Genomic DNA, 19775 nt, shown 5'->3' with positions numbered 1-19775 from the left:
CTGTTCTTATTGCATTCATGCATGTGTCCTCATTGATCTTCAAGTTGTTCTTGATGATTTCCTTGTTTTGATCTTTGAATTCTATTGACTTGAGTGTTTTGTGTTTCTCATATGCATTCTCATGTAGTTAGTGTCAATAGTATACAAACTGCTAAGTTTGGTGTCTTGCATGCATTGTTATTTGATTTTAGTTGCATTTTGATTATTCCTCATTATTAAAAATCCAAAAATATTTTCAATTTGTGTCTTTTCAAGTCAATAATACAGAGAATTGAAGATTCAGAACATACTGCAGAGGAATTATACAGAAAAGGCTGGGCATTCAAAAATGCCCAGTGAAGAAGACAGACTGGCGTTTAAACGCCAGCCAGGGTGCCTGGCTGGGCGTTTAATGCCCAAAAGGGTATAGTTTTGGGCGTTAAACGCCAGAATGTGCACCATTCTGGGCGTTTAACGCCAGGATGGCACAAGGGGGAAGATTTTGTTTTCAAAATCAATCTTTTTTCAAGTTTTCAAAGTTTTTCAAAATCAAATCTTTTTCAAATCAAATCTTTTCAATCAAATGTTTTCAAAATCAATTTCTTTCCTTTTTCAAAGATACTTACTAACAATTAATGATTTGATTGAACATTTTTTGCCTTTTCTATTGAGGAAGGTTTTATGTTTGAATCATATCTTTTCTTGTTAGGCAAGTCATTAATTTTTAAAATCATATCTTTTCAAATTGTTTTCAAATCATATCTTTTTAAAATTGTTTTCAAATCATATCTTTTAAAATTGTTTTCAAATCAAATCTTTTTAAAATGTTTTTCAAATCATATCTTTTCAATCAAATCTTTTTTTTCTCAATCACATTTTTTTCAAAATAAGTTTTCAATCAAATCTTTTTTATTTCCAATTTCAAAATCTTTTTCAAAAATCACTTTACTTCTTTCCCACTTTTGTTTTCGAAAATCAATTAGTGTTTTTTAAAATGTTTTCAAAATCTTTTACTTAATTTTCAAAAATTACTTCCCTTCTTCTCTCATCCTTCTATTTATGGACTAACACTATTCCTTAATGCAAAATTCGAACTCCATCTTCTTTGATAAGTTCGAATTTTCTACCTCTGTCTTCCATTTTTCTTCCTCTGACACCTCAAGGAATCTCTATACTGTGACATAGAGGATTCCATACTTTCTTGTTCTCTTCTCTTTCATATGAGCAGGAACAAAGACAAAGGCATTCTTGTTGAAGCTGACCCTGAGCCTGAAAGGACCTTGAAGCGAAAGCTAAGAGAAGCTAAGGCACAACTCTCTGTTGAGGACCTGACCGAATTCTTCAAAGAAGAAGAACCCATGGCAGCCGAAAACAACAACAATGCCAACAATGCAAGGAAGGTGCTGGGTGACTTTACTGCACCTACTCCCAACTTCTATGGGAGAAGCATCTCTATCCCTGCCATTGGAGCAAACAACTTTGAGCTTAAGCCTCAATTAGTTTCTCTAATGCAACAGAATTGCAAATTCCATGGACTTCCAATGGAAGATCCTCATCAGTTTTTAGCTGAGTTCTTGCTAATCTGTGACACAGTCAAGACTAATGGGGTTGACCCTGAGGTCTACAGACTGCTGCTATTCCCTTTTGCTGTAAGAGACAGAGCTAGAATATGGTTGGATTCACAACCTAAAGATAGCCTGGACTCTTGGGAAAAGCTAGTCAATGCCTTCTTGGCAAAGTTCTTTCCACCTCAAAAATGGAGTAAGCTTAGAGTGGAAGTCCAAACCTTCAGACAGAAGGATGGAGAATCCCTCTATGAAGCTTGGGAAAGATACAAACAATTAATCAGAAAATGTCCTTCTGACATGCTTTCTGAATGGAGCATCATAGGTATTTTCTATGATGGTCTCTCTGAACTATCCAAGATGTCTTTGGATAGCTATGCAGGAGGATCTCTTCATTTGAAGAAGACGCCTACTGAAGCTCAAGAACTGATTGAAATGGTTGCAAATAACCAATTCATGTATACTTCTGAAAGAAATCCTGTGAACAATGGGACTAGTCAGAAGAAAGGAGTTCTTGAGATTGATGCTCTGAATGCCATTCTGGCTCAGAACAAGATATTGACTCAACAAGTCAATTTGATTTCTCAAAGTCTGTCTGGAATGCAAAATGCACCAAGCAGTACTAAGGATGCTTCATCTGAGGAAGAAGCTTATGATCCTGAGAACCCTTCAATGGAAGAGGTGAATTACCTAGGAGAACCCTATGGAAACACCTATAATTCTTCATGGAGAAATCACCCAAATTTCTCATGGAAGAATCAAGAGAGACCTCAACAAGGTTTCAACAACAATAATGGTGGAAGAAATAGGTTTAGCAATGGCAAGCCTTTTCCATCATCTTCTCAGCAACAGACAGAGAATTCTAAGCAGAACCCCTCTGACTTAGCAACTATGGTCTCTGATCTAATCAAAACCACTCAAAGTTTCATGACTAAAACAAGGTCCTCCATTAGGAATTTGGAGGCACAAGTGGGACAGCTGAGCAAGAAAGTTACTGAACTCCCTCCTAGTACTCTCCCAAGCAATACAGAAGAAAATCCAAAAGGAGAGTGCAAAGCCATAACCATGGCCGAATATGGAGAGGAAAGAGAGGAGGTGGACGCCACTGAGGAAGACTTCAATGGGCGTGCACCAATCTCCTCTGAGTTCCCCAATAAGGAACCATGGGAATCTGAGGCTCAAAATGAGACCATAGAGATTCCATTGGACTTACTTCTGCCTTTCATGAGCTCTGATGAGTATTCTTCCTCTGAAGAGGATGAGTATGTCACTGAAGAGCAAGTTGCTAAATACCTTGGAGCAATCATGAAGCTAAATGACAAGTTATTTGGAAATGAGACTTGGGAAGATGAACCTCCCTTGCTCACCAAAGAACTGGATGACTTGTCTAGGCAAAAATTACCTCAAAAGAGACAAGATCCTGGGAAGTTTTCCATACCTTGTACCATAGGCACCATGACCTTCAAGAAGGCCCTGTGTGACTTAGGGTCAAGTGTGAACCTCATGCCTCTCTCTGTAATGGAGAAGCTAGGGATCTTTGAGGTACAAGCTGCAAAAATCTCACTAGAGATGGCAGACAACTCAAGAAAACAAGCTTATGGACTTGTAGAGAATGTTTGGTTAAGATTGAGGACCATTACATCCCTACTGATTTCATAGTCCTAGAGACTGGGAAGTGCATGGATGAATCCATCATCCTTGGCAGACCCTTCCTAGCCACAACAAAGGCTGTGATTGATGTTGATAGAGGTGAACTAATCATTCAAGTGAATAAAGAATCCTTTGTGTTTAAGGCTCAAGGATATCCCTCTATCACCATGGAGAGGAAGCATGAAGAGCTTCTCTCAAATCAGAGACAAACAGAGCCCCCACGGTCAAACTTTAAGTTTGGTGTTGGGAGGCCACAACCAAACTCTAAGTTTGGTGTTGAACCCCCACATTCAAACTCTAAGTTTGGTGTTGGGAGGTTCCAACATTGCTCTGAGGATCTGTGAGGCTCCATGAGAGCCCTCTGTCAAGCTATTGACATTAAAGAAGCGCTTGTTGGGAGGCAACCCAATGATTATACTTTATATATTTTCTTTTGTTATTTTGTAGGTTGATGATCATAAGAAGTCACAAAATCCATTGAAAAGCAAAAACAGAATGAAAAACAGGAAGAAAAACAGCACACCCTGGAGGAAGAACTCACTGGCGTTTAAACGCCAGTGAGGCTAGCAGTTGGGCGTTTAACGCCCAGTCTGGCACCATTCTGGGCGTTTAACGCCAGAAAGGCGCACCAGACTGGCGTTAAACGCCAGGAAAGGGCAAGAACTTGGCGTTAAACGCCAGAAATGGGCACCAGCCCGGCGTTTAACGCCAGATTTGGCACAAAACGTGATTTTGATTGCCATTTGGTGCAGGGATGACTTTTCCTTGACACCTTAGGATCTGTGGACCCCACAGGATCCCCACCAACCCCACCACTCTCTCTTTCTTCTTCACCCATTCACCAATCACCTCATTACCTCTTCCCTAAAAAACCCCCACCTATCAAATCCCACTATCCTCATCACTCCTTCATTTTCACACACCCTAAACACTACTTCTTCCCCTAATGGCCGAAACACAAAGCCATTCCCTTCTTCCTCATTTCTTCTTCTTCTACTCTCTTCTTTCTTCTTTTCCTCGAGGACGAGCAAACCTTTTAAGTTTGGTGTGGTAAAAGCATTGCTTTTTGTTTTTCCATAACCATTTATGGCATCCAAAGCCGGTTCAACGGAGAAGGCATGACCTCAAGCCCATCACTAAGAAAAGGATGGAGCAACAAGAGACCCCTCTCATCAAGAGATCCCTGAGATACCTCAAGGGATGCACTTTCCTCCACAAGACTATTGGGAGCAAATTAACACCTCCCTAGGAGAGCTGAGTTCCAATATGGGACAACTAAGGGTGGAGCATCAAGAATACTCCATCATCATTAGAGAAGATCAAAGAATCATGAGAGAGGAGCAACAAAGACAAGGAAGAGACATTGAGGAGCTCAAGAACTCCATAAGACCTTCAAGAGGAAGAATAAGCCGCCATCACTAAGGTGGACCCGTTCTTTAATCTCCTTGTTCTTTATTTTTCTGTTTTTCAAAAATTATGCTTTATGTTTATCCATGTTTGTGTCTTATGATCATTAGTGTCTTAGTGTCTATGCCTTAAAGTTATGAATGTCCTATGAAATCCATCACCTTTCTTAAATGAAAACTGTTTTTATCACAAAAGAACAAGAAGTACAGGATTTCAAATTCATCTTTAAAACTAGCTTAATTAGTTTGATGTGGTGGCAACACTTTTGTTCTCTGAATGTATGCTTGAACAGTGCATATGTCTTTTGAATTTGTGGTTCATGAATGTTAAAATTGTTGGCTCTTGAAAGAATGATGAAAAAGGAGACATGTTACTGAGGATCTGAAAAATCATAAAAATGATTCTTGAAGCAAGAAAAAGCAGTGAATACAAAAAAAAGAGAAGGAGAAAACGAAAAAAAAAAACGAAAAAAAGAGAGAAAGAGAAAAAGAAAGAAAAAAAAAAGAAAGAAATAAAGTTGTGATCCAAGGCAAAAAGAGTGTGCTTAAGAACCCTGGACACCTCTAATTGGGGACTCTAGCAAAGCTGAGTCACAATCTGAAAAGGTTCACTCAATTATGTGTCTGTGGCATGTATGTATCCGGTGGTAATACTGGAAGACAGAGTGCTTTGGGCCACAGCCAAGACTCAATAAAGTAGCTGTGTTCAAGAATCATCATACTTAACTAGGAGAATCAATAACACTATCTGGATTCTGAGTTCCTAAAGAAGCCAATCATTCTGAATTTCAAAGGATAAAGTGAGATGCCAAAACTGTTCGGAGGCAAAAAGCTACTAGTCCCGCTCATCTAATTTGGAGCTATGTTTCATTGATAATTTGGAGTCTATAGTATATCTCTTCTTTTTATCTTATTTGATTTTTCAGTTGCTTGGGGACAAGCAACAATTTAAGTCTGGTGTTGTGATGAGCGGATAATTTATACGCTTTTTGGCATTGTTTTTAGTATGTTTTGGTAGTTTTAGTTGAGTTTTTAGTATATTTTTATTAGTTTTTAGTTAAAATTCACTTTTCTGGACTTTACTATGAGTTTGTGTGTTTTTCTGTGATTTCAGGTATTTTCTGGCTGAAATTGAGGGACCTGAGCAAAAATCTGATTCAAAGACTGAAAAGGACTGCAGATGCTGTTGGATTCTGACCTACTTGCACTCGAAGTGGATTTTCTGGAGCTACAGAAGCCCAATTGGCGCGCTCTCAACGGCGTTGGAAAGTAGACATCCTGGGATTTCCAGCAATATATGATAGTCCATACTTTGCCCAAGATTTGATGGCCCAAACCGGCGTTCAAAGTCACCTACAGAAATTCCAGCGTTAAACGCCGGAACTGGCACCTAAATGGGAGTTAAACGCCCAAACTGGCATAAAAGCTGGCGTTTAACTCCAAGAAGAGTCTCTACACGAAAATGCTTCATTGCTCAGTCCAAGCACACACCAAGTGGGCCCGGAAGTGGATTTTTATGTCATTTACTCATCTCTGTACACCCTAGGCTACTAGTTCTCTATATATAGGACCTTTTACTATTGTATTTTTCATCTCTGGACATCTAGTTCTTAGATCATTTGGGAGGCTGGCCTCACGGCCATGCCTAGACCTTGTTCTTATGTATTTTCAACGGTGGAGTTTCTACACACCATAGATTAAGGTGTGGAGCTCTGCTGTACCTCGAGTATTAATGCAATTACTATTGTTCTTCTATTCAATTCCGCTTGTTCTTTGTCCAAGATATCACTTGTTCTTCAACTTGATGAAGGTGATGATTGACACTCATCATCATTCTCACTCATGAACAAGGTGACTGACAACCATTCTTGTTCTACAAGCATATGAGGTTTAGTGAATATCTCTTGGATTCCTGATTGCACGATGCATGGTTGATCGCCTGACAACCGAGTGCTCGCCTGACAAACGAGCCAACCATTCCGTGAGATCAGAGTCTTCGTGGTATAGGCAAGAACTGATGGCGGCATTCAAGAGAATCCGGAAGGTCTAACCTTGTCTGTGGTATTCTGAGTAGGATTCAATGATTGAATGACTGTGACGTGCTTCAAACTCCTAGCAGGCTAGGGCGTTAGTGACAGACGCAAAAGAATCAATGGATTCTATTCCGGCCTGAACGAGAACCGACAGATGATTAGCCTATGCTGTGACAGAGCATCAGGGACGTATTTTCACTGAGAGGATGGGAGGTAGCTGCTGACAACAGTGAAACCCTACACGAGCTTGCCATGGAAAGGAGTAAGAAGGATTGGATGAAGGCAGTAGGAAAGCAGAGAGACGGAAGGGAAGGCATCTTCATACGCTTGTCTGAAGCTCTTACACCAATGATATACATAAGTATCTCTATCTTTATCTTTATGCTTTATTCGTTCATCACTATACCCATTTGAGTCTGCCTGACTGAGATCTACAAGATGACCATAGCTTGCTTCATACCACCAATCTCCGTGGGATCGACCCTTACTCGCGTAAGGTTTATTACTTGGACGACCCAGTGCACTTGCTGGTTAGTTGTGCGAAGTTGTGTTTATGCCATGGTATTGAGCACCAAGTCTTTGGAGCCATTACTAGGGATTGTTTATGTTTTGAAAAGTATTGATCACAATTTCGTGCACCATCCTCCTTTACAAATCTCGACTAAGGCTCATGCCAGGCAAGTTGAGATCAATATGGGAAGGTCCATATAGAGTAGAGAAGGCAGAACCATACGGAGTTTATCACCTAAGCCATCCTTCAAGCTCTGAACTCATTAAAGTTAATGGACAACGCCTGAAGCTATACCATGGCGAGAAGAGGCAGGGAAACAAGGAGTTTCAGATATTCCTCTTGGAAGATCCCCACATAGCAGAAGATTGAGCTAGTGGTGCGTCCAACTTACGGACGTTAAAGCAAAGTGCTAGGTGGGAGACAACCCACCATGGTATGATCGTTCCTTTCTTTATTTTTAGTTTTTCTTATTCAATAACTCTTCTCTTTATTAGTACTTTCGTGCATTTGCATTTACATGTTTTTATTTTCCAAAAAAAAAAATTTTGCTACGCGACGCGATCACATCAGCGACGCGTCCGCGTCGCCTGGAGAGCGAAGAAAATAAAAGTTAACAGAGAGTTACGCTGGAGCGTGGCTGGAGGCGTGCCTTTGGCACGAATCAACCCACGCGACCGCGTCCTTGACGCGTTCGCGTTGCATGGGAATCATGACCTCCCACGCGACCGCGTGCCCCACGCGGCCGCGTGCCCTGAATTTTCGACGTAATAGGGTGCACACCCGAATGTTGTGCGAGAGTGGTGCTGGATTGGGGCCGAACACACAATCCTACCCACGCAACCGCGTGACCCACGCGACCGCGTCACATTTCCTTAAAGGCCCACTCACGCGATCGCATGCCCCATGCGATTGCGTCACCCTATTTTGGCAAATAAATTAATTTGAACAGAGAGTTGTGCGGCCGCGAGGCTGAACTCGCTCCAGAAGCCCACTATGAGTCATGCGACCGCGTGCCTGACACGATCGCGCGACCATACCCTAAATCGCATCCACGCGAATGCGTGCCCCATGCGGCCGCGTCGCTTGCGCTGCACAGCCCCACCAGAACTGCCACATTATCTTATCTTTCTCTCCTCCAAATCCTAATTTTTCTTTTCCCCCCCTTATTTCTCCCTTCTCCCTTTCCCTCTTCTACCCCACCCTTCACACTCTTCTTCTCTCACTTCCATTAACAAGGTTTTCTTTTCTTCCTCCCTTTTTTTATCATTCTTCTTATTTTAGATGTTATTTTCTTTTATTTTTTTTTCTTTTCTTTATCGTTATTTCTTTCTTCTTCTTTCCTTTTTCCATGGTGCTAGCATATTATTTGAGTCATCATTCCTCATTATTTGCTTGTGACTTATTCTATATTGTTTGGCACTTATATCTTATTCTCACTAAAGGATTCCTTGCATGTTTACTTTAATACTTTCTATGCCTTATTTACCATGCATGCTATGTGTTTGTGAAAAGGCCCGTATGGCATCATGCACTTTTCTACATTATCCTACTCTACTATTCCATGCATGTTTTCACAACATTCCTTTACTGTTTTATTAATCGAACTTAATTGCCATTACAAATTGTTACTTTGTTACGAAGTGGTGCTTGATCTATGCTACTCATGCCCTTGCCAGCATGCCAATAATCATCTTGCATCTACTTCCCTTTTTGTGCACCTATCCTATTTCCTTTCTTGATCTTTTCACATGTTGTCTAGACCATGTGTTTAGTTCATTCATTTTTACCGTGCACTGTTTATTACCCACCCCATCTTTTCTCTTGCTATTTATCTATTTGAACTTAATTTATTTTCTCCTCCCTTTTTCAGGATGGCCACCAAGAAAGGAAAGGAGAAAGCAAATCCTAAACCCCCAGCAAGAAGAGGAACTAAAAGAGCATTAGTGGCAGAGCCCCCTTCAACCGCAGTCAAGCCCTCAACAAAGAGAGTTAAGAGGATAATAAAAGTTGATGAAAAGGAGAAAGCCTTTCCAGCAAAGGACACTGCGCGATTTCCCAATCGTTACTGTGAGCAGATGTTCCCCATCCTCGCAGAAAGGAACTATAACAATGAATACCTTCTTATCCTCCCGTCCAATATTGCTTCCTTTGTTGAGCCGCAAATTGAACGAAGACAATGGGGTTTCCTACGGAGACAGCCGAGACAGGTCAATCTTTCTTGGGTGGTTGAGTTCTACTCTAACTTCTACATGCCAACCCTGCAATCTGTTTATGTCCGGCAGAAACAAGTCCCCATTACAGAAGAGGCTATTCAGCATGCTCTGAGTCTCCCCCTATTCCAGAAGGAATGGACGCCTTCCAAGAAGCCGCACTTAAGCGCCAGAGGTACCAATTTGACTGGGACTCCGTTCTCGGAGTTATCGCTTTACCTGGTAGCCGTTGGATCTACGGATACCACCGTACCCGCCCTAAGGGAATCTTGGCTTCAGCACTTACTTTGGAGGCTCGCGTATGGGCACAGATCATGTCCCATTACGTCTTTCCGAGCACTCACGAGTCCTCCTTCACTACAGACATGGCCGTTCTGCTATGGTGCATCCTTACAGACCAACCTCTGAATCTCTCACGCCATATCCGGAATGCTATGGAACACGTACAAATTGCGGGCAATTTACCTTTTCCCGCCTTGGTCTCCGATATTGTCTCAGTAGCGGAGTCTCCTACAGAGCTGGGACACCAAGGCCATGCTTCCACGGAATGATCAGTTTGTCCCTAACGGGAAATACCTCAGACTTCCGGCAACCACTACAAGTCTTCCTACTGCTCCAGTTGAAGATCATCCTTCTTCGACCCCACAAGCACCTACAACTGATGAATTGCTCCAGCAGATAATCCAAAGGTTGGATCAGCAAGAACGCAAAGCTAAGTTGAGAGAGCGCCGCAATAACCGAAGATTTAAACACCTCAGTGAGCTAATTAGAGGAGATTGCAAAGACTCAGACACCCCGGACTCTACATCCTTCACCAGCACCAGGAGCCATGACGGCCCCAACTACGGAGACACTGCCACCAGCCCACCATTGTTCTTGACAGATGGCACCGAGGACGGTGCAAAGCCTTAAGTGTGGGGAGGTCGGTCAGTACCTGACTTCCGGAGGTAAATTCTCTTCCCTAGCACCAATAATTAGGATATTTTTAGTTAGATTTTCTTTCTTTTATAGAATAGTATAATTTGCATAGGTTAGGACAGTTACATGCATGTTCTACTTGATTGAAAAGACAATAAGTTTCTTCTAAGACCCTATCTTTGGAACAAAAATTTCACTAATTTTCAAAATTTTTATGATAAAATTGCTTGAGTTGTATTTGGAACATGATGTTTGAGCTAAAGAACACACAACCTGGGAAAGATTTGAGCCTTTATGCATGGTTACATTATTTAACCATAATTATTTTATTCTTGTGTGTTTACTCCTCTATGATTGTAATCTATGTTTTGTCTCATCCTATATGTCCAATAGTTATTATGTTTATATGCTTGCATGTGATTGAGGCCATTATTTGTTTAAACTCACTTATCCAAATTAAGCCTACCCTTTTCAATTACCTTTGTTAACCATTTTGAGCCTTTAAATTCCATCTGTTCTATATTCTACCACATTAATAACCTTAAGCTGAAAAAACAATTGTATATCCCAAATTGAATCTTTGGTTAGCTTAAGATGAAATTGTGTGTGCTAGTTAAGTATGGGAAATTGTGAGAACAAAGGTTGTTAAAGAAATGTGTCATTTAATAGGAATTTGGATGCCTACTCATGTGAAACTACAAGAACCGAAAATCCATGTGCATTGATAAGATATTTATTTTAATCTTTCAAAAAAAATATAAATACTAATAAATAAATGAATAAATAAGGGGACAAAATTTCCCCAATGTTGAATTCAGAATTCAAAGATCAATGCACATATGATAGAACCAAAATATAAGTTGAAACATAAGTATAGATTAAAAACAAGGGAATTCTGGGTAGCTAGGTATGAACTTTAAGATTACATCAAAAAATATACAGGTTAGGTTGAAGTTTGGGTTAATTAAGGATTCAATTTATCAGCTCACTTAACCATATGTATACCCGTACCTATACATTGGCCTCATTACAACCTTGAAAAGACCTCATGATGTTTGCATTGGTATATTAACTATTGTTGATTGATTAGGAGAAAAACAAAGGTTAGAAAGCATGATTAGAGAAGGATAGAGTGATTACCCTATACACTAGAGAGATTAGAGTGATATACACTACTAGTGAGGGTTCAAAGCTTGAATTTTCATGTCCCCTGCCTTCATAGGCCATTCTCTTGCATTTTTGTCTATTTTACTGTATAAGGGTAGAATTAGTGAAATTTGATTTGTAATTGTTTCGAAGAACTTATTTACTTTTGATCAAGTGGGCAAGAATCATATAGTTGCATTTATTTACATATATAGGATTGCATTGCATTTCATGAGTTTCTACATGTTCATACTTGTCTACTTTATTTCCTTCAATTTAGCATGAGGACATGCTAATGTTTAAGTGTGGAAAGGTTGATAAACCACTATTTTATGATTTATATTGTGTTTAATTGTGTGGTTTTATCATGATCTTTACCCACTTATTCATTAATTTAGCATGCATTTATATTTCGTTCCTGGAATTATTACATGGTTGAAAACTGCTCCCTAGAGACTCTTTATTATGCATTTTAGTTCTCCCTTGTCCCATTCGATGCCGTGATCTGTGTGTTAAGTGTTTCAGGCTTTATAGGGCATGGATGAGTTGGAGATTGGAAGGGAAGCTAGCAAAAATGGAAGGAACACAAGAAATTGAGGAGACAACCAGCGAGAAGCGACGCGGCCGCATGGCTCACGCGTTCGCGTGGTAGAGGAGAAATCGCATCGACGCGGCCGCATGGCTCATGCGACCGCGTGGAAAGGAACTGCATAAGTGACGCGGAGGCGTGGACGACGCGAACGCGTGGCACGAAAGAACGCGAATGACGCGTCCGCATGGACGACGCGATCGCGTGACATGCGCGATCTGCATAACCTGCAGAATTCGCTGGGGGGCAATTTCGGGCCCGGTTTTGACCCAGTTCTCGGCCCAGAATAGCATACTAGAGCCAAGGAACATGCAGAAACGAAAGAGAACATTCATTCTAGACAGTTTTTAGTTTTAGATCTAGTTTTTCACTCCTCCTCTAGGTTTTTCTCTCTAGAGTTTTAGAATTTAATTTTCAATTGGTCTTAGCATTGGAACATTGAGAAGAGTTATTTCCTCATCAAGACTTCGTCATTCTAGTTCGTTCTCTTAACTTGGTTTATTCCTTCCATGTTCTTTGCTTTGTTCAATTTTGTCATTTAAATACTTTTATGATTATTTAATACAAGAATGATTTCTTTCATTTTAATCCATTTTACCTTCCAATAATCATGTCTTCTTTTAATTCCCTTTCATATGTTATGGATTTATTATTTATAATGAGCGAGTAGTTCCCCTCACTTGATGGGGAGTTGATTGAAAGGAACTCTTGAGTTGGAAGGATTGAAGGGGAATTTGTAATTGGGTTAACTGTTGGATTGCTATCTTGTCACTAACAACAATCCCTTTGAACTAAGTGGGTTGTAACTCGTGAACAGATCTATCATTCCAACTTGTTTGACTTTCCTTTACCTAGTAAAGAATAACTAAACAGAACAACCATTAATTATAAATTAATCCTAAAATCACTCCATCAATAATAGAGATTCCAACTAATCAACTCCCAGTCAAGACTTTTATTTATATTATTCAATTTCCTCAATTTAATTTTCCATCTACTTAACTCAACTTTTTGGAAACATCTGATTAATAAAATAGCACACCTTCCTGCAACTCGTTGGGAGACGACCTGGGATTCATACTCCCAGAAATTTTTAATTTAAATTTTTTGTGACATTTTAAATTGATAGGCAGATTTTGGTGAGTTAAGAACTATACTTACAACGCAACCATTTTAAAAATTTTTAATTCACCAATTTTTCGCACACATCAGGCGCGATCGCATGGATCGCGCGATCGCATGGGAGGGGTAGGAGAGGGGTGGACGCGATCGCGTGGGTCGCGCAATCGCGTTGCTGGAATTTGTGCTAGACGCACGATTCCAGCATCGTTTCAGCGCAACTCTCTGTCTCCTTCTAGGGTGTTGTGCAGTCCATGCGACGTGGTCGCGTCGCTCACGTGGTCGCGTGGAATTGGTTATGTACATGTGACGCAATCGCGTGGGTCTTTTGCGCGAAAAGCACAAGGGCAGCACCATTCCAGCCCAACTTTCTGGACGTTGGGGTTATATGCCGATCTCCAGGGCACGCGACCGCGTGAGGGACACGGACGCGTGGGGGGTTTTATTGCAATTGACGCGATCGCATGATTGATGCGGTCGCGTCGCACGCCACTTTTTTTTTTTGCAGATATGTAATTATGCAGTATGCAGAATGCAAAATGATATGAATGTTATGAGTAATTCCAGGTTCAATGAAAAATAAAATAAACTTGAAAACAACTAAAACTAAATAAAAATGAAAAAGGAACGATCATACCATGGTGGGTTGTCTCCCACCTAGCACTTTTGGTTAAAGTCCTTAAGTTGGACGTTGGTTGAGCTTCCTGTTATGGCGGCTTGTGTTTAAATTCATCCAGAAATCTCCACCAATGCTTGGAATGCCAATGGCCTCCGGGGTCCCAAACTAGGCATGTGAAGCTTCTGAGCAGCTTTAAACAGATTTTCAGGCTCCCGGGGTGATGAATATCAGAATATGTTCCAGGATCCCAAACTTTGGTTCCAAATCCGCTTTCGTTTTGATCTATACTTTTCCATCTGGGCGGTTTGGAAATTAGATTCTCACCACGGTGACTAAATGTTCTCTGTGATCCACTCAATTGAGCATGATACTAATCCTTGCACTTCGAGTTGAAGCGTGGAACCTTATTGAACCTTGTGCACCGGCTCTGAGTATGAGCCATTTCCCTTTTACTCTTAAAGCCGCAGAGAGCTCTAAGCTGGCCATCTATTTCAAGCAAACCATATTCAAGTGGAATATTGAAGATAAAAGACAAGGATTTTACCCACTTGTAGTTTGTGGTGGGCGGTAACGGCCTTGGGATAGGTGTTTCCAGTGGTTTTGTAAGTTCTACTCCCTTATAATCTTTTGTGAATTCTTCCACTTCAACCATCTCTTGATCAGAGTCTTCAATTTCTCCCTCATCATCGCTCAAGTCATATATTGGAGGTTGAGAAAGATCTACCTTAGCATCATCTTCATATTCACTCGGGGAAGATTCTTCTGTCTCAAAGAAATCACTTGTGGATGCAAGTTCACCGCTAAGAGAATAGGTCTCGTGATCATCATCATCAAGGAAACCTATGTCCTGGGTTATTCCGTTCAGTTCTTCATAATATATTTGCATTGGAGGCGGTGCAAAATCCTCCTCAGCGTCAATTGTAACATCCTTAACGGAGTTCTCCACAACAACCGACTCTTCTTCTTATGCAATGACAACTTTCTCGACTTGTTCTAGTACGAAGTTATGCTCTATGCTGTTCACTGGAGCTTCCAGCGTCTCCTTTGTACTGCGTTCTTCATTGGATTCTCTACATAAAGTCATGGGGGTCTGTTGAGGGGCTGAGCGTCTGGAAGATAATTGTTTTAACTTCTCCACTATTGCTTGCTCCAGTTGATGAAGGATTGCAGTACACTGTTTCATTTATTCTTCGAGGCTAACCTGTGATTCTGACTTTGATGGATATGGGTAATGTGTATGGGGGAGTGGTGGTTCTTGGGAGTAATTGGATTGATATTGGGGCGGATAAGGATCGTATGGTGGCGAATGGCGAAAAGAAGCTTGTGAGTGTGGTGGTTCGAGGTCATGTTGAGAGGATGGTCTATAGGCACGGGGGTGGGGTTTGTTGGTAGTTACAAGGTTGTCCACCATATCTTTCAGCTGGATATGCATTGTAGAATGGTCGTTGTCTATGATATCTTGGAGGGTGTGGTTTCCTAAAGGGTTGATTAGATCCTCTTGACTCCATCCATCCTTGATTGGTCTGACCTTGATGCATATTCCTGCTGTGGTTTCTATTTCCTTCAACAAAGTTAGAACTAAACTCAAAGCGAGAGGGTGATAATTCATAATAGCTATCAGAAATACGGGGAAAAAAAAGAGAAAACAAATAAACAAGTAAAAGAAAAATATTTTTTTTTGAAAAATATTTACAATAACCAATAATAAGGCACACGTTTGCAATTCCCCGACAACGGCGCCATTTTGACGTTAAGATTTTTGCCAGTAAAGAATTTCATAAAAACAGTCGCGTTGTAGATATAGTTTCTAAACTAACAGAAATCCCTTCGTACAAATGTTTTGGTTGTCACAAGTAACAAACCCCTAAATAATTGATAACCGAAGTATTTAAACCTCGGGTCGTCTTCTCAAGGAATTGCAGGGAGGTATGTTCTTATTATTGGCTATGAAAAAGGTAAAATTGGGGTTTTTGGAATTTGGACAATGGGCACAAGCATATTTAAATGACAAGTAAAATAAATAAATGACGGTAAAATAAACTCTTGGCAAGGTATAAAGACTGGAAGTCCTATCCTGGTTATCCTTATCAATTATGAAGAGAATTGGATTCTTCTCCCACTTTGTTAACCCTAAGTATGAAGGTAAGTTAAGTGGATGAATTAATTCGAATCCTCAAGTCCTAGTCTTTCTTTGGGAAAGGCTAGAGTTATTGGAATATGAATTAATGAATGAAGAAATCCAATTTTCAATCAATACTGAGTTTGATAACTCTAGAGTCACCAATTATTTAACCAAAGCCAAAGGGAAACAGAAAAATCTAAATTATTTATATAAATAAAAGACACAATTCATAGATCTGAAAATACCTCAAATTATATTTAAATAAGAAAATCAATCCAAACATGGAACATTGAAAATAAATAAATACAAAGAACCTGGGATTGAGAGTCACTCCTAAAACTAAGAGAAGTCCTGAATCCTAAATCCTAAAGAGAGAGAGAAGAGAACCTCTCTCCAAACTATATCTAAATAATTGAAAGTGAATTATGAGAGCCTCTCTCAATGGATGCATTCCTCCACTTCATAACCTCTGGTCTATGACTTCTGGACTTGGATTTGGGCAAAAAGGCTTCAGAATCTTCTATGAGCGTTTCTACAATTTCTGGTGCGTGGCCTCTGTCACGCGTCCGCGTGGGTCGCGGGCGCGTCATTCGGAGTTCTCCTTGTCACGCGGTCGCGTCGGTCACGCGTCCACGTCGTATGCGATTTGCTCAAGTCACGCGGTTGCGTCAGTCATGCGGCCGCGTCGTTGCCTCTTCGCTTCTAGCATGCGATCGCGTCGTCCATGCGATCGCGTGGATGCCAGTTCCTTCAGAAACTCCATTTTGCGCTTTCCTTCCATTTTTGTATGTTTCCTTTTCCATCCTTTAAGTCATTCCTGCCTTAGAAGATCTGAAACTACTCAACACACTAATCACGACATCGAATGGAATTAAAGGTGATTAAAATAATTAATTTAAAAGCATAGGAACCATGTTTTTCACATACACATAATAAGGAAGGAAAAGTAAAACCATACAATTAATTTGAATAAGTGGGTGAAGGATTGAATAAATCACTCAGATTAAGCATAAAATATATCATAAAATATGGGTTTATCAAGCATCGCACGTAATTGGCTTCAACGTCGTCCTCCGTTTGTAGCCGTAGTCAGAGTCTCCATTCCACCAATGCAGTGGCCAATCTAGAAGAAATCCATCATTCCCACCCGGAGTAAAGCAGTCAGATTTTCTGCTTCTGCGCAGCAATATGGGAACCTCTTTTCAGGCCGTCAAAGTAATATAAAAGGACACAGTCAGTAGCTCCAACATTGACGTATGCTTATAAACAGTATCAGAACTTGCTGCATCCAAAAACACCTTGTAAATCGCCTGCATGTTGAATAAATCCTGAATCGAATTCGATGCATCCTTCGTAGCAATTCTCACCCATATGTCACAAGGAAAAAGATTAATCGAACATTCGTACTCAATGGCTACGTTCCTTTTCTTTTTGTTTTTTCTATTCTTTCTATGCTCTTGGATGTTTCAGCCATTTGCAAGAATTTTAGGTGGGATTATTGGAGAATATCAAAAGGAGAGATGACCACTCACGATGCGTTCTGTTTATTCCTATTATATATCTTTTTAAATTTTAATATACTGGCATCAGGGGGTTTAGTTTCCTTAGACTTTTTCTTTCTTTACCAATGCTTCTAGGTAAGACCAGATATGAAAAGAATGAATATTATATTATATATTTAAAGCATAGCGTATATTATATTAAATTAAAAATGAGTAATATCTATCCTATTTAACTGCTTCTATGAACACAAATACGAAGGAAATGGTTTAAACCAATTTTAATATACTTCAACTACTTTGGTTTTACAGAATATTTTAATTATATATCATGCAATAATTTAATGCTTTTGTTCGATTATTCATTTACTAAACGGTTTAAACCAATTTTAATGTTCTATTGTTTATATTTTAATTGTTTATTTTAATTACTCATAAAATAACTTTTATGATTTGCTTTTTTTGTTCACAATAGTGAGGATTTTTTTTTTTTTGTCAAGTGAAGTCACAATATCTCTTTTTATTCGTACAATAAAGGGAGCCATACTAAAGGATTAGTATATTTTTACCAACTTATTAATAACTCAATCCATAAGCCTAACGTTCGTTTCAGAAAGACATACATCTCCATGTCCAAAAACAAATGATACTATACAAGTTCATTATTTTTTTTTAGATAGGTATTGACTGCAACAAACTCCAACCCAATTGTGTGCCAACATGACCCGTCCGACTCGAATATCTTCTGCCTCTCTTTCATTAGTCTCTCGCCCACCATCTCTATGTCGCTTCGATCATTTGTCGCTGATCTTCTCTGGCAAAGCCAAATCTGTCCAAACCACCAGTCCTTGTCATCCACTGGGAATCGAGTCTCGTTCCAGCGATGACACTGACATCTTGTCATCCTCCGAATGCATGCATCGTGGCAGATGCGCCATTTAGAGAGTAGGTAAACTTTGCACCGCGATTCCACAGAGCGAAACTTTCTGCAACTCGAACTGCATACATGGCATGATGGTGAGTGACAGAAATGTAAACATCAAAGCGTTTATTCTATGTGACTAGTGACATCCACGACATATCTCCTTCCCAGTCCAACTTCATTGTCATTTAGTTTAACATAAAATAGAATACTAACTATAATTAATTTTAACTTACAAATTCATAAATTTTATTATATTAACCCAGATAGATTTTAGATCTATCAACAATAACTACCAAGAAATCAAATTTTCTAAAGTGACTCCTCTGACACAAAACCTGCAAAAGGTGTTCACTAGCCAATCAAAAGAACCAAGTTTCAGAGTAATCTCTACCGTCAAATTAGAAAACAAAACAAATTCAATGGCTCTCCACTAAAATATGCACCAGTCAGCAAAAGTTAAACCCTATGCATACCAGTTAGCCAAAGACGTCTGGCTCACCGAATCCGTCCCAGATTTAAAGGTCATGGAAAGTGAGTGAGCAGTCAGAGTGAGAAATAAGAGAAAATTTCATTTTCCTTTTTATGTAGAGTAGTTATATCATCAATTTCTCATTCGTTCACTGTTGGATCGGTTCAAAACTTGGGTTGCAAATTCGTCTCATCGAGTTCTTCATTTGTACGATTTACTGTTGATTCAAGGTCTGTAGTGGGAGAAATTACTGTCGCATAATAGCTCTAATTTTGAGTATTTTTCATCTGTTTTTTAAGTTTTAATACTTTGATATTTTTGTTAGTTATATGTACAATTTGTGTTTTGTTTAAGATTCTCTTATATCTTATATTTGATTATAATGAAGCTATTTCTTAATCTAAACGAATCGTGATTTTACCTCTCATATTGAGAGAATTTTTCACATTAAAATTTTAGTATGTTCTTAATATTGTTTTACTTAATATATTTGCTTGTTAATATATTTTCCTGTTTAAAGTGCTTCTATATTATTCTTGTGTTGGATATTTATATGATTTTCATTGCTAAGCTCTATCACTTTGAAGGGTCCATTGTTTTGATGGCCCATTAAAGGCCTAAATCTCTTCGTCATAAAGACGAAAAAATCCGACCAAAATGAAAAGGAGCCCCCTTTTAGTGACCAAATCCTCCCGTATTAAGAAAGAATTCCACTCTGATTCTCCATATTAGATTAATTAACAAGTATAATTATCTGTGTTATGCAAGTGATAAGATTGAAATTATAATTTTAAATTATTTTTTAAAAATTAATTTAAATTATAATAATTTGATTAATAAAAAAAATAATGTTATGCGTTGTTTGTTTTTTTTAATCGTAAATCTAAAATAATTATTAATCAGTTTTAATAATCTACTTTTCAATAAATTAGATATATACCGAATGCGATCATAAATAATATAGTAATAGTCGTAATATATATAAATTGAGTCAACAATTTAAATTTTTCTAAAA

At 39.2% G+C, this 19775-nt stretch overlaps 1 non-coding gene across 1 annotated transcript; it reads right to left on the bottom strand.

The window, feature by feature from the left end:
• Window positions 1–1742: 1742 nt before the first annotated feature.
• Window positions 1743–1850, bottom strand: LOC130955727 (small nucleolar RNA R71). Its single transcript, XR_009076862.1, has one exon. It is a non-coding gene; the product is annotated as a small nucleolar RNA R71 (small nucleolar RNA).
• Between the last annotated feature and the right edge of the window lie 17925 nt (window positions 1851–19775).

Source organism: Arachis stenosperma, chromosome 1 (assembly GCF_014773155.1).
Source record: "Arachis stenosperma cultivar V10309 chromosome 1, arast.V10309.gnm1.PFL2, whole genome shotgun sequence".
In the NCBI taxonomy this organism is placed as follows: domain Eukaryota; kingdom Viridiplantae; phylum Streptophyta; class Magnoliopsida; order Fabales; family Fabaceae; genus Arachis; species Arachis stenosperma.
The sequence above is the reverse complement of the archived record's forward strand: the minus strand, read 5'-3'. Positions and strand labels throughout refer to the sequence as shown.